The sequence below is a fragment of the Ovis canadensis genome, chromosome 5 (assembly GCF_042477335.2).
Source record: "Ovis canadensis isolate MfBH-ARS-UI-01 breed Bighorn chromosome 5, ARS-UI_OviCan_v2, whole genome shotgun sequence".
In the NCBI taxonomy this organism is placed as follows: domain Eukaryota; kingdom Metazoa; phylum Chordata; class Mammalia; order Artiodactyla; family Bovidae; genus Ovis; species Ovis canadensis.
This window is the reverse complement of record NC_091249.1, coordinates 17721768-17744113: the sequence shown is the minus strand read 5'-3', so window position 1 is coordinate 17744113 and position 22346 is coordinate 17721768.

The following is a 22346-nucleotide window of genomic DNA, read 5'->3' as shown; positions in this document are numbered from 1 at the left end:
TCCTCCTCCCCAGGGGCCCAGGCACACACAGGCCCTGCCGATCACAAAAACAGCACCGCACCCGCCCCATGCTTCCCATCCGCTGCAACTCTGCACTTACCTTAATGCCCAAAACAGACCCAGCCTCAGGCACTTGGAGGCGGGGGCCAGGACAGAACCCGAGGGGACCACACAGTGTTCCTTCCATCCGTCTCCATCTCAGAGAGCTGTGAGTCAGCCGGGGGGACCCTGATGGGGGGTGGGGGCTGTTCTCATGCAACACCATCTCCCTGGCCCTGGCCAGAGCTGGCAAAAATACATACATACATACAGTCTTTAAGAAAACAGTCTTCAAAAACAGCAAAATTCTGTAAAGCAATTATCCTTCAATAAAAAATAAATTAACTTAAAAAAAAAGAAAGCAGCCAATCTTTCTGTGTGGAATAATGGCATCGGTTCCCATCTCCCCCCACCCCACGAAGATCTCTGGGATGCTCTCCCAGAACAAAATGAGCCCAGCCCCTCTCCCTCCAGGAACAGGAGAAAACTTCCATCCTGCGATGGCCTGGAAACGGAGGGAGCATGTGCGGGACGGGAAGAAGTGGGGTGGAGGCCGGTGGATAGCCAGGTCTGAGGGGTCCCAGTGGCTTAGTCCTAAAGAGGAGGGGCTGAATGGACTCTTCTCCCCAGGAAGCCCTTCCCCAGAAGCTCCCTCCTGAGCACCTCCTCCCCCCAGAAGTCCTGCCTAAGCCTCCCTCTCCCTAACTGTGGAGCCAGCCCAGCTCTCAGCTCCTAAGTGGGGCTTTTGGTTCTTTATGAGTCTCCTACCCCATAAAAGCATCCCCGGGTTGGGGGGGGGTGTGAGAGGAGCTGCTCTGAGCATGGGAAGTGTGGGCTCATGACCCACGGAAGCACGACCGTTGCTCCATCTCGGGTCTCGGTCACTCAGCGGGCCTGGTTCTGGTTGCTGCAGCCGGGGGAGCTGCAGCCAACCTGGCCTTGACTGTGGGACAGCTGCAGCCCTGCCCTACCTCAAGCCCTCCCAGTAACCCAAGCTCAGGCCCCTCCCAGGAATGTCCAGAGGGATCAGATGGGGATTGACAGCAAAGGGCTCTGATTAATAAAAGTTTGATAGAAATTTCATATGTTGATACAGGTCCTAAACGTTTTCCAGGAATATTTGGCAGAGGGTGAGCCCTGTTTGTGTTCTTAGTGAGAGTGTTTTTTCCAGGTTCTCAGCCTGTCTCTTTCCCTGGGCCCCACTGGGGTCTCTGGGTTGCCACCCACTGCCGTGGCCTGAGCCCATCCCTTACCCGGGAGCAGACAGTCCCTGGAATGGGAGCCAGAATCCAGGCCCAGCCCAGTGAGGGACATCAAGTCTGATTTTTCCCCCTCATCTCTGCATCCTTCCTCCTCCCAGCAGTCCAGGAGAGCAGTCCTTCCTGCCTGCCCTCAGGCCCATGGGTGTGCAACCTGGGGAGAGCGGGGGTGGCAAGGAGGGGGCTACAAGCCTCCACTGCTTGGGCTGGGCTGGGCTGTGGCCCCCACCAGCTCTTACCCACTGTGACCGCCTCCAACCGCTCACACACACCCAACCGGACCTGGGGCTTCTGGGGTCCCTGAAGGTAGGCTCCAAAAAGACAGGGCAAAGCACACTAAGGTCTGTCTGAGGTGGTGACGGGAGAGAGCTGGACTCCAGAGGCAAGTCGACCCCTGGGTAGACCTGAGAGTGAGAGGTCAGAGGCAGGTCCCTGAAGAAGTCAGCACCACCCCAAAACCACTGTTTGACAGGCCCCATGGCTATAGCAGAGCCTTCACTTGAGGGTATGTGGTGGCTTAAAGAGATCTCATGACAAGTCAGGTTTCAACTAGAACTATGCCAGGAGGGTAAGGGCAGGCAAGACTCACCCCCAAAGACCCCAAGGCTTTAGTCCCAAAGCCCAGGGCAGCAGGTAGACAGTCAGCGTGGAGACCTGGGCTGAGGCCAATGGGACTCATTGGCACTCATCCCACCCTTGGGCCACCCTGTGGGGGTTGGGAGCCAGCATCATCAGGGGGGCTACTTTCAGCCGAGCAGTCTGTATCCCCCTTCCCCCGGCTGCCTCCTGCCACCTGTGTGGCCCTTGTAGAAGCCACTGTTTGTCTTTCTCCTCTCTTTTTAATAAAATGAAGTGGTGTGGAGGCAGATACCACTTCCTGTCTCCTTTTAAAATGCGTGAGTGTGTGCCGCAGCTCTCGGCCAGCTCCCCTCACCAGGCCACTGGTGCAGCAAACTGCCCCGACTCTCCTCGGTCCCCTTGGATCTCAAATCCGGCCTTGTAAGCCCCCAGACGCCTGCACACAGAGCCTGGGTCAGCCGGAGAGCAGGCCTGAGGAGGAAGGGCGGGGTGGCACGGTCCCCTCCACTTTGGGCAAAGTGAAGGACAGCCCCGGGAATCCAGAAGCAAGGTGGGGCCACCATCCTGGGCCCTGACAAGATGCCCCTGGGGCCTGGGAGCGCCAAGTCACACCTGGGCACTGGGGCTCAGGGACCGTTCCTGCATCCCATGGGGGTGACTAGGTGGAGCAGGAGACTGTTCTCCATCCCCTAGCGCAGGGCTTGCCGTACAGGGTGATAGTGGCATGTGGGACGATGCTTGGCTGCTGCACGGTAGTGTGGGGCGTGGTGGGAATGTGAGGCCTCTGTCAGACTGGGGAGGGCCCCCCATCTGAGCCTCAGCATCAAACATTTGCTCCAAATTACAGTCAATTTGTTTCATAATGTTTTCTGCTTTTCCTGCAGACCTAATCTCTGCTGCCCTCAATACCTACCACACAAACATCCTCAGCCAATCCTGTGTGAATAGGCCCAGCCCAGCCCACTGGGTCTGGGCGCAGGAGACATGCCACCTCCACCAAACCACAGCGCTGCCTGGACTAGCTAGACAGATGAGATTGCCTTAGGCCCAGAGGTAACAGGCCCCAGGTGTCCACAGCCCTGATGTCTGTGACCTAGATGCCCACAGACCAGAGCACAGGAGGGTGGAGGGTCAGGGCCAGCTCTCCGTCCACCTCAGCCCAGCAGCAGGGCCACATTGACAGGTATGCCTGTCTCCCTGGGGTCCTTCTGCTGGCACGGAGGGCCTCCTCTCCAGCACTCGGCACAAGCAGCTTATTTGTCAGCTCAGCGCCCCCCACCACCTGCGTGTCCCCACATCTCAAGGAGCTGGGAAGTTGGGGCTGCACTCAGCACCCCCACGGGGGGCCTGTTCTCACTTCCTCCTCTCTGTACCCACCCAGCCACCCTGGGACCCAGCCAAGCATCCCCGAGGCCAGCTGTGTCCTGGCCACTCTCCTGCCAGCTGGGCCAGAAGCCACTTCTCTCCCCTTTTCCCCCTAAGCCACAACCGGGGCCAGCACGCCCTCCCCAGGACCCCCATTCAGGAAAAGACCCCCACTCAGGAAAGGTCCTTCCTAGGTTGCCACTTCCAAGCCAGAACTATCTGCCTTCTGTCTCCCTCCAACCAGCAAGCCCCCTACAGCCCCTGCCTCGGCCTGCCTTCTAGATCTCAGAGCCCCGCCTTCATCCAGCTTTGTTTGCCTCTGGACTCCCCTCCCCAAGGCACTGGCAAGCTGCCCTCCCTCTATTACCTCCAAGCTCAGCCCTAGCAAGCTCCTGCCCTGCCACAGGCTCAGCCACACTCACCTAAGGTTTCCTGGAAACGTCATCCCAACCACTCTGCTGCCCCCTGGATGGAGCTGGAGAGAGCTGGCTATTCTGCTACCCAGAATGGCTTCTGTCCGCCTCCTCTTCATTCTCCAGAAGGATCTCTGATCTCACCCCTATCCTTCAGAGAATATCTGGGACTGGGCTATCCCTGGGCCCTCCCCCAAGCCCCCCAGGGTCCTCAGAGCCTCTTGGCAAGAATCCTCCAAGGAAACCCTAATCTGTGGACTGGTTTCCAAGGCCAAAGGCCCCAAGGTGCTTCTCTTGCTTTCCAGCTGAAGGTCAGTGACTCCAGAAGGGAGTTCAGTTCAGTTCAGTCGCTCAGTCGTGTCCGACTCTTTGCGACCCCATGAATCGCAGCACGCCAGGCCTCCCAGTCCATCACCAACTCCTGGAGTTCACTCAGACTCACGAGTCAGTGATGCCATCCAGCCATCTCATCCTCTGTCAACCCCTTCTCCTCCTGCCCCCAATCCCTCCCAGCATCAGGGTCTTTTCCAGTGAGTCAGCTCTTGGCATGAGGTGGCCAAAGGACTGGAGTTTCAGCTTTAGCATCATTCCTTCCAAAGAAATCCCAGGGCTCATCTCCTTCAGAATGGACTGGTTGGATCTCCTTGCAGCCCAAGGGACCCTCAAGAAGGAGAGAGGGCAGTAAAGGAAGGGCCTACCATGGGTGAGGGCACAGAGCGGGCACAGGCAGATCCTGGTCCCTGTGGTACAGCTGGGGGCTCTCTCGACGGGGGCATCAGCAGCATTTCCCTCCCTGGGCCCCAGCCCGCTCCATGCTGTCCTCAGTACTGGGCCTGGGGTTTCCAACCATCTTTCCTGGGCTCAGGGAGAAACGAAACCTTTTCTAGGAGACCGCTGCTTACCTAGCCCCAAGTCACAGACCCTGCTTGGCATCCCCTAGGTGTCAGTTGCCAGCTACTTTTGCTAAGCAGTCAATGAAGGGCCTTCTCTCATGAAAGCAGCCATTCTCCAAGATGGGCCTCCTAGCCTTCATGCCCTTGGGGGTTATTTTAACCTGAGCTAGGGGTGGTCGTGCAACCAATCGACTCCTAGGTGACATGAACACTGCCGAGGCCCCTGGATACCTGCCCGGGGGACGACTGCTGCTCTGTTGCCCAATCAGTGCTGCGGAGAGACCCCGAGGCCTTGGCCAGCAGCCCTCCAGCTCAGCAGTCACAAGCCAGACCTCTCAGAAGACAGCTGCTAGTGAGAGGCCTCAAGCCGGAACTGCTGACCAGACTCCGAAAACAGGCAGTAGATGACTGCTGACCATTGTGTTGGCCGCTCAGCTGGGGGCTGTTTCTTACTCATCCAGAACACGTTTCCCCTAAAGCCACGGCCAGGTGGTTTTCCAGGTGTCCATGGGTGTGATCTGCCACCCTCAGGGTGAGTTGTGCCAGGCCCACCAAGGCACGCAGCACAAAGCGCTGCTAGGTCCTAGAGCTCCCCGTCTTATGCCCGATCACCCCCAGAAAGCCGGTAGGGATATCTGTCCACCTGTACCATAGCCACGGTGTGATATGAGGACCCCTAAAAGGTGCAACAGAGCTGGTTCCCAGGCGGGGGGAAGAGAGGACGAGGGCACACCCACCAGGGCAGTGGGCTCAGGACGCAACGCTGGATGCCCTGGCTTCCAGGAGCCTACAGGAGGTGTGAGGGCAGGAAGGCCCACGAGGGCCTGGGGCCTCATCCCGGTGCGGTGGGCCACAGGGCAGCACAGAGTCCACAGTCAGGGGCCCCGTAAGGAAGGCCCGAGGCCCGGACCTGCCATAGGCACCACCCGTGAGGGAGGCCAAATCATTCTCAGGGCCTTTTTCCTGACAAAGCTGCACATCCTGCCCTGTCCGCCTCTCCAGCGTGGCTTCTCCAGGCTCCTTGTTCAGAAACGGAGGGGTATTCTCTCCCCATCCCCCTTGCCTCACCCACCAATGCCAGCACCAGTCCTGTGTGCAGGTGGGGAAACGGGCCCAGAGAGCTAGTGAGGAGAGCCTGACTCTGTATGGTGCCCCAGAGCTCTGAGCAGCAGCTGTCCATCTGTCTGTCCAGGGGAAAGCCTTCAGCCATTACCCTGGGAGCGAGGGGATGCCCTGAGGGTCCGGGGGCCTTTTCCAGGGAAGGCTTGGAGAGGTGGTCCTGGCCCATCTGGGCAGAGGGCAACTCATGCAGAACTGTGACGTATGGCCTAGAGTGAATGGAAGTGCCATGCCTTTGCTCAACCACCCTTGCACACACATCCTTGCACACTCACACACTTTTGCACACACCTCCAGGAGAATGCACACACACTCATGCACGTACAGTGTGTACGCTCTTTATGCATGCACAAACACCCAGGAGAACACATGCCCCCAGGAGAACACGCCCACTCACATACACACCCAGGAGAATACACTCCCCCCTCCAGGAGACCACACCCACTCACATATACACCCAGGAGAATACACTCCCCCCTCCAGGAGAACACACACTCACATATACACCCAGGAGAATACACTCCCCCCTCCAGGAGAACACACCCACTCACATATACACCCAGGAGAATGAACACCCCCTAGGAGACCACACCCACTCACATATACACCCAGGAGAATACACTCCCCCCTCCAGGAGAACACACACACTCACATATACACCCAGGAGAATGCACACCAGCACCCACGTGCGTACATGGCTGCCAAGCGCAGCATGGGCGTTCCCTCAGTTTCTGGCCTGGAGCTGGTGGAGTCTGTCACCAGCTGAGCCCCTCTCCCTGCTCCTGAACTCAGGGAAGCTTTATTAGAGGCAAGGTGGAGGCAGCCGGCAGATGGAGCCCAGACTGGCCCAAGGACCCCAAGTGTCAGTTCCAAGACTCAGGGGCAGCCGCCAGGTCAGAGCATGCGTGAGAGGTGCGGATGGCCCTGCGTGTGCTCACAGTGGGCCCAGGGGCCTGATTTACAACAGGGCTCCCGCACACGTGTCAAAGTCACCATGTTAAACACCAGCATAAAAGTAATATATAGGTTACCGCAACGTTTTTATGACCTTTCCCGGCCCTGCGCTGGAATGCTGGGATCCAGCAGGTGAAATAACACACTTGTCAGCGGCTATGCTGTGCTGAGTGCACGGGGAGTCTGGGCAGCCAGGATGCTGAGTCGTCCCGGGGAGGCAGAACCAGCGTGGTGTAAGGCATGCCCCTGAACTCCAGAGAATCTGCAGCTTGGACCAGGGTGGTGCCGGGGTATGCTGCAGGTGGGGCTGCCCTGTGGGCGGGCAGCAGAGGAAGGCTCTGTGGGAACCAGAGGAGGCCGAACCAATGCAGGCAGCCTTGTCACAGGGAGACATGGCCCTTCAACTCATGACCACCGCTGGCTGCAGCAGGGAGACAGGGTGACATGGGTGCTGGGGAAGCTGCAGACATCCTCCCCATGGCATCCCCCTGGGACAGCTCCCTCGTCTGTGAGGAAGGAAGTTGCAGAGTTTGTGCACAAAGCCCTGTGAAACACCTGGTCCTGCACAAATCTCTCAGCATCATCTGTCTTGGCACGCAGGCCAGCCAGGTCCTGGAGTCAACAGGGATTGCCTTTTCCCTCTAGGGCTGGGAGAGTGTGAAGACCCGAACCACCGGTTCACAGGGCAGCCACCCCCTGTGCCCACAGCACATGCTCCTGAGTCCACTCACCCACAGGCACGCTGTGCCTCTCCAGGCCGGGCACCCCCCCTCTGAAGCCTTCCTGAACAGGCCCCGTGTGTACCAGGCTCCAGCTTCTAGAGCCTCAAGCACAGTCTGGTCAGTTTCAGCCGGTTGTCCTGAGTTCCCAATGGCCAGCAGCACCTGAATTTGGGGTGCTACCCACACTGGGGTCTCATACACTTTGAGGGTCCCAACAGGGTTAGGGAGTGGGCCTGAATCGCACAGGCCAGGCTGGCGGGAGAATGTGGGCATCAGGGGCAGGTGGGACTCAAGAGGCTGCCCCCTGGAGCCCAGGCCTCCCCACTGGGGCTGACTGTAGATGGGCAGGGTGCAGGCTCAGGCCCCGAGCTGAGAAGGCCCTAGCTTGGTGTGGCCCTGGGGCTTAGAGGCTGATAGAGCCCCCCATGAGGGGTCCCTGGCACAAGTCCAGGCCCTGGGGCCGTGGCAGCCTGCTGTCTTCCAACCCTGGTGTCCTCCAACTTTGCCTGTTAGGGCCCCAGGGTGGGGGACCCTCTCTGAGTGTGAGGCATCATCAAGGAGGCTGGGGTGGGAGGTGGGGTCAGCCTGCACCAGGCCACTTTGGACTTTGGGCAGGGGTGCTCTGTGAGGTTCCTGAGCACCCCAGGGCTCAGGAGGCCAGGAGCGGGGGAGTCTGTGAGCAAGGCAGCTATAATTCAGAAGCCTGCACACCAGGGCAGGAAAAAGTGCTATGGGAGGGCGTTGGAGGGAGTCCATAGAAACACACACGGCCCTGCAGGAGGCAGTCAATGCCACCCCCCGGGAGGGCCCCTCACTTTGGCAACTTGGACTGCTGTGGGCCCCACAGATGCTCACCAGCCCTTCACAAGTGCCAGACCTGTTGGGGTGCCAGGATGGCAGAGGTGACAGAGCCAACTGGAACTTCAGCCAAGGCAGGGTGGGCCTGGGCTAGGCGGAGAGTCAGAGAGCAGACCCAGGGTGGAATGTTCATAGGACATCTAACAACTGCCAAGAAGAAAAAACCAGGACTTCAAAGAAGGTACTGGGACAGGACCCTCCAAGGACAAGAAAACAGAACTGCCTGCAAGGCCCCTGCTACAGAATGGGGCAGAAAAGACAAGCACGGGCTGCGCAAAGGCCACAGAAGCTGGCAGGGTTCACCCTGGGGGCGGGGTCTCTACTGCCAGGGCAGCTGCAGGCAGCAGGCTTTTGTGGTGTGGACACTCAGAGGCCGGTGCAGTGCGCCTTTGTACATCCGGGGCCCACTGAGTTTTCCACAATGCCACCTTGATACTTTAAGCTCTGCATACTGTACTGGGCCCTTGCACTCCCCTGCCAGGAAATGGGGGCTCTCCTGTGAGAGTGAGGACTGTGTGAGTGCTGTCAGACATGGAAGGGCATTCAGGGTGACCTCCAAGAAGCGGACGCAGCCTTAGCCTCGAGCCTGTGCTCTCTCACCCTCCCTTTGCCGGGACCCCACCCCACCCCGCCATGCTGTGAGGAAGCTCAGGAGAGGTCGCACCCCACGGGGTCCAGTCCCTGTGGCCGCATGGTGCAGGGATTAGCTGTCCACCAGTTCCAGCCCAGTTGAGAACCCAGAGTAGGACAAGCACTGCTGCTGGGAACAGCTGCATCTCCGGGGTGGGGGTCACACAGCCCCCGTCCTGAACCAGATGGCCAACAACAGGTGCTGGCTCTGAGAAGACTGTGGGCACCACTTAGAGAGCTGGCCTGGACCCGAGCGTGCAAGCCACAGGGCAAGGACTGGGAGGGAAACGCTGTGGTTCTGGATCACACCCAGCCAAAACGGAGATTGGGAGGGGATTCTGGGAATTCACGGCGAGAGCGAGTGCAACTGAAATCAGGGGAGCAAGGAGGCAGAGGGCGCCCCAGGACCCTTGCGTGGCTTTTCCAGGTGCTCCAGGTTCTCCACGGGAGCTGTGCAGGGCTTGCCTGTTTTTCTGCTTTTCGGAAGTCCACAAGAGCTTGCATCACATTTATGAATGGGAAAAAAAAATTTTTTTTTAACCTCTAAGTGACTCCCTGCCCTCAGGATAAGGCCAGACTCTGAGTCTGGCTCCCAGAGTACTGTGTCTGCTGCTGCTCCAGGCTTCCTCCCCGTCCTTACTCAGGTCTTCTCCCTCCTCCCCAAGGCCTCCCCACACTGGCCTTCAGGCAGTGCCCCCGCCCAGGCTCACAGAGAGGGAGAAGGGTGGCGTAGGGCCCTCACAGTAGCCTAGGGAGGGAAGAGGCTTACCCCAGAAGAGGTGAGGCTCACACATCAGGCGTACAGCCAGCATCCTGGTGCAAAGTTGAGACAGATACACCACTCAAGGCCACATCTCAGAGTCCCAGGGCAAGTCTATGGAGCCAGGACCCACAGCCAGGGCCGGGGATGCTCTCAATGACTAGCTCAACAAGCTACACCAAGGCTCTGGAAAGGGCAGTGGAGCCAAGGGCCATCAGAAGTCTCAGGGCTATGTCTCATTAAAAAGAATGAAATACCATCATTTGCAGCAACATGGATAAACCTAGAGATTGTCATACTGAGTGAAATAAGTCAGAGAGAAGGAGAAAGGTCCTATGACATCCCTTCTATGTGGAATCTGAAAAGAAATGATACAAATGAGCTTACTTACAAAACAGAAAGAGACTCACAGACTTAAGAGAACGAACTTATGGTTGCCAGGGAAAACTCTAGGGGAAGAGATAACTCACTCCTTTAGTTAGGGAGTTTGGGACAGACATATTTAAAGTGGATGACCATCAAGTGGTTAGCCCAGAAAGCTGGGAGAAGGGAGGAAGCTTTGCTGCCAGATAAGCCTCCCTGAGCACATGCAGGTTCAGTGTGAGAGCCCGAACAGAGGCGACCTTGGCCAGAGCAAGCACTGCAGCCTCAGCCACAGAAACCCCCAGGAGGAGCAGGAGCTGCTGCCGGCGGGTGAGCCCTGAGGAAGGTGTGTCAAGAGCCTGTGGGGAGTAGCACGGGGGCAGTGGGGTTTGAGCCTTGAGTACTCCAGCCTGCCACTTAGGGCTTTCCAAGGGTCCCTCCTCCTGGCAATGCTAACCTCTGCAAACCCAGAGGGCACCGTGCCGGCCCAGCCAGCGCCTCCTCCTGCAGGAACCTCCCTGACCACTTCCTCCTTGGAGCCAGCCCCCAGAGGTGGGGAGAGACCACTGGGGGTGCAGGAAGAGTCCACAGTATTGAGTCCTAGGGGCAGGGGGAGGCCAGTCTAGGAACTAGACCATGTTGAGGCACGTAGGGGGTCCCCAAATGCCCACCCTTCCAGGCTCAGTCCAGGGGTCCTCTAGCATGGGGATGGCGGTGCTGGTCCCTGCCCCCCGCCTCTCCGCCCACCCATCCCCAGTTCCCAAACATTCACAATCTGGAAACAGCAAGACAAAGCACAGAAACAAAGCGAAGGAAACCACTTATCCCCTGGAGCATCTTGGACATGTTTCTCTCGGACATTGGAAAAATAAACCTATGCGTTGGAAACATGGCTTGAAGAACGGCAGTTTTCTCTGGTGAAGGTTGGGCAGGGTGGCTGCAGCCTGCAGGCTCAGAACAGAACATGAATCGGACAGCCTGGCAGCACAGACGCGGCCTGCACCCGGGGCACATCCAGGGTGCACGGTGCCCATGGTCCATTCAGGACACATCGCGCCCACGTGCCGTCTGCTCCCATGGGTTGAGAGCCTGCAGCTGCATGCACTCCTGCGGGGCCCTTCTCTCTGCTAGTCGGGAAGGGAGCACACTCACGCTCATGACGCGTGGGCACACGGAGGTCTGAATACACAGGCACGCCCGTTCAGGAGCCTATGCCAGCCACCTCAGTGACATGGGGGCCCCTGGGAGCCTGGAGGGCAGGAGAACCTTGGGGACCCAAGGAAGGAAGAGGCCTGATGGGAGGAGGAGGAGGAGATACAGGGGCAGGGCCCCTGGCCAGGCTTCTCATGAATTACGGGCCCGCCCACCCTGGAGCCCACGTGGCCCAGAGGCCCAGAGTCCAGCGGGTGACCAGTGTTCAGGTGTTCACCCTCTCCTCCCCCTGTGGTACTGTGCAACGACGAGGGGCACATTCCGTTTGGATGGACCACCACACAGGGACACAGGCAGTTCCCTGGACCTGCCTCCCCTCTCCCGAATCCAGGTGGACCTGGTCATCCGCACTGTGACCACTCTCAGTTCCAAGGGCAGCAGACCAGGATCCTAAGCGCCCCAGGCAGGGCCTGATGCTCACCCCCATAGCCCCCTGGATTCCTGAATCTCAACTAACTCCAATCTCAGCTTCCTTTCCCAGGAGGAACTCCATGGGCAGTGACAGGCATGTGAAGCCTGTAAGGAGAACAAGTCCGGGACTCCAAGCCTCTGTTTCCTCCATGTTTCAGCTGTCGAATGAGGCTGGCCTGGAGGGCAAAGTCCATCTGGGTCCCCAAGGCTTCATTTCTTGTGTTCTATGCAAGGGCTAGATCTAACAGGCAGGATTCTTCTCATCGAGTGCCTCTGGGCTGGCCCCCCAGTCCTCACTGGGAGACTCACTGGGCAAAGGAAATCGGTGTCTGGTGTCTAGTTGCCCCTCTAAGCCAAGTACCCCAAGAGCAGTGTCTGAGCTGTCAGCCTACACAAAGGAGAGGACAAATAACGTTTGTCTGTGGGCTAAGGGGAGAGGAAGGGCATGGGAAGGTTCTGTGGAGCCTTAGCCTTCTCCCTCCCCTCTCCAAGCCTCAGTTTCCCTACCTGGGTGTCCTCCTGACATCCATCAGTTCAGTCAGTCATTCATTCACTAAATGGTTCACTTACTCTGTCCCTGCCAAGCCCCTGGGGCACACCAGCAGGAAGCAGAGGGGGCAGACCAGGATAGAACAGCATCTGGGGGCCTAGACGCTCATCTAGGGGCGAGAGTCTGTCCTCCCTCCAGAGAGTACAGTCAGGGAAGGAAGCCAGGCCAAAGGTGTTTGAGACGGGCATTGCAGTGCAGATAGGAGTTCACAAAGCTGGAAGGATCCTCTGGGTAGTGGGGGGCTTGAAGGAGGGTGGTTCTTCAACGTCGGGGGCTTTAGTCTGAACCTGGGAGAAATGAACAGGGCAGAATGAGGGTCAGAAGGGTCCAGGCAGCTTCTGAGGGTGGTAGGAAGGGTAGAGCCTATAAGATTCCATTAGCAATAATCCCTCCCCCTTCTCCAGAGCCGTGGCCCCTGGCCCACCCACCCACACCTCCCACACGTGCAGGCCTCACCAAAGCCCATGGAGGACACAAAGACACCACCCAGTGTCTTGGCCCTGCCCCACGCAGCCTGTCCCAAGGGCTCCCACCTCATCACCCTTTCAAGAGGAGGAGGCCTTCTGCTCAGGGACAGGTCTGGGACCACTGGAGTCCAGATGGCCTCCAGTCCTTCTTGGCCTTTGGGGCAGCTACAGGGATCCCAGTTGTCCATAGAGCCCCTTACTGCGCTCGAGGAGGCCAAGCAGAGTCCTGAGTCCCTCCTGCAGGGCCTGTTCCCTGGAGCCTCTCTCACTCTGAAAGTGTCAATGTCTTCACCCAGGAAATATGCCCCAGGTGGCACTAGTGGTATAGAACCCGGCTGCCAATGCAGGAGACATGAGAGGCATGGGTCGGGAGATTCCTGGGAAGGGCACAGCTACCCACTCCAGTATTCTTGCCTGGAGAACCTCATGGACAGAGGAGCCTGGCAGGCTACACAGTCCATAGGGTCGCAGAGTTGGGCATGACTGACGTGACTTAGCATGCAGGAATGCACCCAGGAAACGGGCAAATGAAGGCCACCACACAGGACTCCGGCAAGGGCCACCCAAGGCACTAGGTGTGATATCCATGCCCCTCCATGTCCATCCTCTGTCCAGGGGCCCAAGCCCTCCTAGGAGAGTGGATGCACAAGTGGGGGCCCTAAACTGCCCAAAGTTAAGAGGAAGCAGAGCCGGCCCTGAGCTCACATTCCTTTTTCATTTACTCCCTTTGGAGACATTTTACCACTCAGAACACCTCCAATTTTCAAGTATTAATGAACTACATTTTTTTTTCTTTAAAAACCTTGAAATTTGATTCTTAAAATCTCCGTTGCATGGGCCAAGAAGGAGGCAGAAAGTCCTGATTCACAGAGGCAGGACATCCCCCATGGAAAACCAACAGCGCACCCCTCCTCTGCCGGCTAGGAATGCCGTAGAAGACAGACACAGAACTCTCTGCCACCCCACCCTGGGCCTGTGTCGAAAGGCAGATTCTGACTGCCAGGTGTGGGGGCACTGAGAGCCTGGTGAGGCCAGTGCGCAGCCCACACTCTGAATAGCAGGGGCCGCAGCAACACGCACCCAGACTTGCTAGAGGGGCCAGAGGCGGCTAAGCCAGGCCAGGCAAGGCCCAGGCAGGTGCAGTGGCTGAGCCCTCCCCTTGTGGTCCAGAGACGGCTGCTGCACGCTGAGTCTCATGTCTCTATCCCAGGTCAGAAGAAGGGAATGCGGACAAGGGACAGAATGGGCCACAGAGAGAGCCTTTCTTCTCCCATAGAAGTTTCACCCAGGCAAGGGGACAGGCCTCCTCCCAACTCCTGCCTTCATCTCCGGCCACAGGGACTCCACCAGGAGCCTCAACCCAAGGTAGGATGGCTGGGGCGCTGCCACTCCTCACTGAGGCCCAGGGCAGGCAGGCCAGGACTCAGACTGGCACTGGGGTTTGGGAAAACATCCCTGAGAAGATGACACTTGACAGAAGGATCCCAGGGGTGCTGAGGGAGAATCAGACCAGGCCCTGTCTAGGCCCTGAGGTGCCTGTTGAGTTCCAGGTGGCTGGAACCAGGACCTCGGAGGAGCGAGGGAAGCAAGCCGGTGTCTGGCCATGCAGGGCCAACGCCAGGGCAGATGCCCTTCTGCAGGCTCAGAGGCCCAAGGCTGGAGCAGGCGAGCCGCTGGGGCTGCTGCAAGGGTCAGGGCAGTGGATGCCCACAGAGCCCTCAGCCCAGTGCGCAAGGGAGAGACGGGCACAGTGCAGGACCTGTGGTTTACGGGGGAGCCCTGGCCACATATCCCCTCCACAGGTTTCCCCAGCCAGGCTTGGAGGTCAGAGATGATGCACGGCCCCATGCTGCCCCTCAGGCTCGTTGAGTGCTGGGGGTGAGGGCCTGCCAGCCACTGACAGATTCCAAACCATCTGCCATGTGGTGGGAAACCCCTTACTTCCTGAGCTAAGGAGTGAGGGGCTGAGAGCAAGGAGAGGAAGTGGGGGCCCTTGAGTGGGGACACACAGATGACGGGGGTGTGGGCTCAGCCTAGGACTCTGTGTCCAGCTCACCCTACCCAGAGATCCCTGCAAGATCCCCCACTGTGGGGAGCTCCCTACCTCCCAGAGCAGCCCACAGTTCTGGGGGGACCGTCTCCCACTTCAGTTCTGCCAGGACCAGACCCACATTGTGAGCCTCAGGTAGAAATCACGTCCTTTCTGCAGGCTGAGTGACCCCCAGCCCGGCTGTTCCCACGGGCTCAATGTCAGCCTCATAGCAAGACAATGAACAAATGATTGGATGAATAAATGAATGGGTGGACAAATGAATGAGTGGATGGACGGATCCATGGATGGATGGACATATGGAAAAATGAGTGGATGATGGATGGATGGATGGGTGACTGGATGAACAAATGAATGAAGGAAAGAAACATCTGTTCCTTAGCAAATACTTCCTGGCACAAGGGGTCAGGGTGGCTGACAGGTAAAAAGCCAGTAAAAAGCCCAGCTTCCTGCCTGAGGAGCAGCCCGGTACATGTCCTGAAGGAGATCCAAGACTCCATCTGCAGGCCAGCCCACACTCCTGCCAGCCCTGGGCACGCATGCATGCCCATGGGTCTCCTTCCTCACCTGTTAACCCTGAAGTGGGGCGGCAGGAGGTAGCAGAGCCGACCATCAAAACCCCTGGGATTTCATGCGTCATAAACCTCCTGGTGCCTTAGTTTCCCCACCTGTAAAGTGGGTCCAAGTAATTGTCCTCCACTGGGGTTGCCTAAAGGGGATGGTAGATATACCCACAGTCATGTGGCCATACGTAGAATCATGAAGCTATACACAAAGCTACAAAGCCACGCATGGAACCACAAGCCACGTGCAGAAACCTCACATGGCGCCAGGAATCTACGTATAAAACCACAACACTGCACATGGCCACACCTGTGGTCAGTCACAAGCAGCTTGCACAAACACTGCACACTCGCATGCGCACACATCAGGGAACCCAGGGTTTCTTCTGCAGCCCCCAGGGCAGGGACTCAACAGGCCCCAGAGGGAGTGCTCCGGCCTCCCGTGCTGTCCTCAAATCTAGCCCGACCCAGCCTGTTCCCTCTGTCCCACCTTTTTAGGGTCCACCCCTCTGTGAGGCAGTTCAGTTTTCTGTGATCCCTCCTCCAGGAAGCACTCTCTGATGGCTCAAGAGAAAATGAGATCTGGGCCCCCCGATGTAGATGGTGGCAGTAAGTGGTAAGGGGACTGGGGCAGTGAACACGGCCCTCTGAGCTTGCTTGTCCTGGGTGCACACCGGGCTGTGAAAACACTCACCGAAGTTCCCTGCCACCTACAGCTCACGGCTCTGCCCCAGATGTGCAGAACTGCCTGGTGCCCCAGGGGCTGGGACGCTGGACCAGGCAGCATGTGGCCACTTGCTCTCTGCAGCAAACCAAGAGCTCAGACTTCATGGCCTGCTCCCCCAGAATCTGGAGATTTGAGGTCCCCTCAAAGGGCCCTCCACAACTTCTGGGCCCACATCCTGGGAGACAGGGCATGCCGAGATTTTAGCCTCTCCCAGGACCCCTCCCACCTCTAGTACTCTCTGCCAGGAGCATTATAGAAGGCCACCAGGCTAAGGTGGATACCGGGTGAGCAGAGGCCCAGCTTACCTGCGGAACCTATCATCCAGGGAGGGAGAGCCCTGAGGTGACAGCAGAGATACTGAGGCTGCCAAATTGTGGAGAAAGGAAGAGGTGGGCCTCATGAAAACATTAGGAGCAAGACCTTTCTGGACTTCGCTGGTGGATAAGAATCTTCCTGCCAATGCAGGAGACACAGGTTCAATCCCGGGTTCAGGAGGGTCCCACCTGCCGTGGAATGGCCAAGCCCGTGCACCGCGACTACTAACGTCCATGCAGCTAGCGTCCACGCTCTGCAGCAGGAGAAGCCCACCCACCCCACTAGAGAGGAAGCCTGCTCTCGGCAGCTAGACAGACCACATGCAGCCACAAAGACCCAACGAAACCAAAAACGATCCTTCCAGCACGAAGCTCAGCACCAGCATCGAGCGCCAGCCTGCCCAGAGACAGACACCTGTGACGGAAGCCAGGGTCTACAGTCGGCCCGAACCCACTGACCACATCCTGGGGCCCACAGCAAGCCAGACCTGGGAGCTGAGTAGATGATAGGTGGGCTGTCAGAAGGACTAGTGGGTGGTGAAGGCTTAGTTTCTGTATGGCCAAGTGGAGATGAGTAAGGTGGGTGGGGATGGTCAGGGGGTGAGAGACAAGTGAGCGGGGTGGAGTGTGAGGTGAGACGGCTGGGGGTAGGAGCTGGGTAGGGAGTGCGAGTAGGGATGGGGAGGGACGGTGGGCTAGGAAATGCACAGATATGGACTACTGGAGGTCCCCACTCTCTGGGAAACCAGAGCATCAGAGCCTCCACGGGGGGCTGGTGGGCCTGGGCGCAGAGGCCCATTCTTGTCTTCCCCAAGGGACACGACGTGCTTGCCGTCTCCCGCTTTGTTTGCCTCCAGTTCCCCCATGAGCATCTGACTCACAACGCAGTGCTCCTGCACACGGACATGCACACACACTGTCGTGTGCACGAGGCTCCTGTAGCATGCACACACGCTCACACACACATGCTCCCAGTCCGTCTCAGCTCAGCACACTGCTCCCAGGCCCAGCCTCTTCGCCTCCCACCCCTTCTGCTTGCCTTGGACCACCCTTCACCCACCAAGCAAACTCTGCAAGCATCTATTATGCTCACTTCTGTGTGAGTCCTCACATCACTGACTCTACTAGAGGGGGGCTGGGGGAGCAGGGGAGGGGGACACAGACACCCACAGGGGTTGGGCCCGGGCAGGAGAAGCTGCGGGTCTTCAGCTCCCACATGCTGCGTGAACATCTGGGTCCCAGGCCAATAAACACCGTCACCTGAGCTGCTGATGCAGGGAGGTAGGTTGGGGAATATGAGGACCCAGGCCTGGGTGGGAGGCCAGAGCACAGAGCCCCAGGGCTCCCAGACACCCCTCTACACACAGAAGCTCCCACTAGGCCCATGAGTGATGGACAGACCCTCACCCAACTCAACTCTCTCCAACCCACCTCCTAGGGCCCCCTGCCAGCATCACGATGAGGACCAGACCTTTGCCACCACCCTGCCACCTCGGCTTCTCCTGGTTATGCTTCCTGGGTCAGCAACACCTGACACGTTTCTTGCTTGCTTGCTATGACTGTCTGACTCTGTCTGTCTGTCTCTCCCTCTCTCTCTGCTGAGGGACTATGGGGAGGGGTGCAGTGTGGGGGCTAGCAGATCCCACATGATGCTCCATTCTTGTTGCAAATGTCCCCGCATGCAAGGTCCAAACCCCAGGCATTTAGTCTAGGGGGAGGACACTGTCTGCTCCCCAGCAAGCCCTGGAGGTGAGAGACCCGAATCCCACCCTGGGCACGAGGGGCTGTAATCCACCCACAGCTGTGGAGAGGGGAGCCCCTCTGGGTTCCATGCCACCAGAGAGCACGAACCTATAGCCGTGTCCATGGAGCACACCTAGGCCACCGCACATCCCTGTGTCCAAGTGCACACGAGGCGGCCAGCCTTCTCCCTTCCTGACCTATTCCTTGAATTACTTATTCCTTTGCTCCTGAGTCCCAGTCACTGTCTAGAGCTTTCTCCCCCGAGGCTGGTTGGCACCCATGACTGGGTCTGGCATGAGGATAGCTGTCTGTTCTTCTCTCCTCTGAGCTGCCTGCCGACGATCGCCGCGGTCTTTGTCCAGTGGCATGCAGATCGTGGCCTTAGGCCTCAGTTTTCACATCTACAGAATGCAGCTTTGAAAAGGCCAGTCAGCAGCCAGGCAGCAAGAAATGTGTGCCCTGCAGGCTGTGGTCAAGGTGGGGGTGCCCTCAGGCCCCGGGCCCCTCTTGACCCTCCCGCGCACCACAGCCTTGTCACTCGCATCCCCAGTCTTCCCACTGCATCAGCTCTTCACCAGCTGACCCTGGGCATTAGGTCGGCGGTTCTCTCATTCATCCTCGTGCAGTTATGGAGCGCCAACAACATACGGGTCCCTACTTCCGGGTTCATAGTATCCTAGAAAAGAACCAAGTCACACAGGCGTCTGACTGGGCACAGGGCGGGCAGCAGGGCCCCGTCACTCTGGTGAGCAGGCCTGCAGGCTGTGGGAGAAGGTCTGGGGCCCAGCCTCCAAGTTCCTCTCTGTCCTGACACACTCAGTGCAGCCTGGCTCTCTGTTTCCTTCTCCAGGGTCTGCCTCTGGCACTCCAGGTGCACCAACGCTTCCCTTGCTGGACCCCACTCAGGGTGGGTCTGGCCCAATCCCGGCCCCTCTCAGCCCGCCTGGCCAGCTCTGCTCCCCCCGGCTAGAGAAGGATGACTTCACCCTGCCAGAATCCAGCAGCATGCAGTATTTACATAAATATTCCCCCACCCCTGGAACTGGAGCGCAGAACAGCAGGCAGGCAATTTGTGGGGCTGTTCAACCCCCGACCCACCCACTCTGAGCTCCAGACAGCCAGCCCAAACCTCTGTCCCTATCTGAAGCTGCTTCTCAGGCTGAAAATAGGGCCAACTAGGCTTCACCCCGTGCACAAGTCCAACTCAAGAGGCCCTGCTTCTGATGGGCGGAATGCCGGGATTTCTGTTGTCCCACTACCGTTCTCTTTTAAGGTCAACTCACCCCGATCCCAGAAAGTCCCCTTCTCCCTGTGGGCTTGAAGGATGGGCCCATCCCACTAAGAAGAGAAACATTCTTGCCCGGGGAGACACCTTGGTCTGAGGCAGGCAGTCAAGAAGAGCCTGGAGGAGGTAGCAGCTGCCTTCAGTCTTGTGTGATGAGAGGCTGAGGGAGGTCCAGGCAGAATTCAGAGGCCTTAAAGGGGAGCGGGCCACAGGAAAGGAGGGGACACTGGCTGCTAGGACCGCAGTATCAGGGCAGGCCTCAGGCTCCAGCCGGGTGTGGCCCTGGGCTGGCCCACAAGGGAAGTGCCAGCCTCTCGCTTTCTGCACCTGGGGCCTGGAGGAGAAGACGTGGTGGGGAGAGATGGAGGGAACTTGGCTTCCCTGGTGGTTCAGTGGTAAAGAATCTGCCTGTCAATGCAGGAGACACGAGTTCAATCCCTGATCCAGGAAGATCCCATGGAGAAGGAAATGACAACCCACTCCAGTATTCTTGCCGTGGACAGAGGAACCTGGTGGGCTAGAGTCCATGGGATCTCAAAGAGTTGGACCCGACTTAGTGATTGAACGACCCCAGCAACCACCTCACAGCTGCGGACGACCAGGGAGGTGAGGCGTGGAAGGGGTTGTCCAGAAGAGAAGCCCAGTGTGGGCTGCAGATGAGGGCACCCTGCTGCCTCCGGGCCCAGCTGACTAACCCCTCTCTCCAGCATCCGCAAGGAAAGGAAGAAGAGAGTCATGGTGGGAGGAGCTCCCTGTCCTGTGGTTGCTTCCCTCTGCTGACATTTCCCAACCATCAGCCAGACCAGGATCCCCCTTGGATCTCAGAGCTTGTTTCCCATCAGTTCCACGTTGGTTTCTCTTCTCCTTGGTTGCCACGACATTTGCTGTGGATGCTAGAGGGGTCAGCTCTGAGTGCTCTTTGCTGACACCATTCACCCAGAGTTCAAGGACATGAGGGCCTGTCTGGGCCTGGAGCCCAAATGCTGAGGCATCCCTGGTCTTAAGCCTGGGAGGGCTCCAGTCCTCTGGGCCTGAGTTTCTCCCCTATGCAAGATTTGGAAGGACCCTCCGGCAAGTCCCAAAGCCAGGTAGGTAGACAGGGCTCTGTTTGTCCTGGAACCATCAGAACCATCAGAACCAAGACAAGAGTCTTGGGCCAACACAGAAGAGAGCCCATTATTGCAGCCACTGCAGGGGGCAAGAGTCCCCCCAGGGCCCTCAGAGATCAGGGCAGCTATGATCCCTGGATAGAGATATGGTGGGAGAAAGAGCAGAGGGGGGCAGGGGGCTCAGGTGGCCTCAAGTGCTCACTGCCCGATACTCTCAGGGCATAGAGGCCCCCAGCAGGAGGGTCCGCCCTGGGCCGTACCCAGAACTCCTTGCTGCAGCTGGGGCCAAGATAGGAGTACCATCTCAGGAGTGTGTGAGCCCCCAGAAGGGGCTGGGGCTGCCCTAAGTAAGCGAGAAAAGCCTCTCGACAGCTACCGCTGTACCAGGCTGAGGGGCTAGGAGACAAGGCATTGTGGAGTGTCCACCAACGCCACCCACCCTTCACCTCTCCAAGACCGCTGGGGTCTCAGATACCACCTGGGAGAGCTGCAAAGTCAGGAAAAGCTAGCCTCAGAGAATATAGCACCTGAGGATGGGGATGTGTGGGATGGAGCTCTGCCTTCGGGACTGATTTAGGGGACACAGCCCTGCCCTGGGTCTGGGGACACACCCTCCCTGCATTGGAATCGGTCTGTGGCCTGGGCGATGATCCTAATGGCAGACTGGTCCAGAGAGCCAGCTGAGCCAGAAGCCAAGCCCTTTCCTGGCCATGACCTGGGTGGCTCCCAGCCTCAGGGCCCAGGGAGGGGCTGGATTCAACCAGTGCACTGTGGGCTGGTCTGCAGGCCCTGCATTCCCAGCACGCACTGGAGCATGTCCCCGCTGCCGTCCAAGCCTCAGCTACTCCAGAACTTCCTGCAGAAGGCTAGGACCCACCCTCCCCACGCTCTGGGCCTCAGAGTCTCCAAGGCTGGGCCCTCGCCTGAGCTGCTGCTCTGGAGGGCCCTGCCACCTGGACCATAGCACAGAGCGGGGAGGAACTGTGGGGCGCTGTAGGGGACAGTCCCTGCCAGCAACCCCCGTACACATACACAGAGACCCAGCCTGGAGAGGCGTGTCACTGCCAGCAGAGGTGGTGCCAGGATTCCCCCATCCGTGTGACAGGGCAGGCCAGGCTTCTTGGGGGCTCCCAAAAGGTGCCCCCAAAAGTGTCCCTCCTGGCACACTCCCAGCCGCCTTCAGCTCTCCCTTTAGGTACATGCAGAGGGTGGGGGGCTGGGGGACCCTCACAGCTGCCTCCCGATAGGAGAACCAGCTTCCATGGGGCCTGCCTGGCCTCCGAGTTTACTCTCTTCGGGGTTTGAGCTTGCGTGCTCCACCGCTGGTACCAACTCTATCAGCCCCTCTCAGCAGGGTCAGGGGAACAAAGGCAAGGCCCCAGCTCCCTCCCAGCTCTGAGGGGATATAGGAATCCAGCCCAGCCTCAGCCTCTGAGACATTCCCCAGCACGACAAATCACATACTTTTCAGAAGTCAGACCCAGGCCGCAGAAGGAGAGCACACGGGCCTAGGTGCCCAGTAATAAAGCCTTTACAGCCTCCGTGTCATCCTTAGTCACGTGTTCATCCGGTGAGACCATGGTAAGCTATTTGGCGTGAAAATCGCCCTTCCCCTTAGGGCCACAGAAATGCCACTGGCTGTGGCCACCACCACTGTCCCTGCTGGCTAGAGCAGGGGCTTATCCATTCCCCTCTTGCTGTGTGAACTTTGGGGCGCATAAGAGATGCAAGAGATGTGGGTTCAGTCCCTGGGTGGGGAAGATCCCCTGGAGGAGGGCATGGCAACCCTTTCCAATATTCTTGCCTGGAGAATCCCCATGGACAGAGGAGCCTGGCAGGCTACAGTCAGTGGGGTCGCAAAGAGCTGGACACGACTGAGCGACTTAGCACACACACACACATCTGCCCGCACCCCAGGAGCAAGCTCCGAAACACACACGGGGCCGGAAGCAGCACCAGAA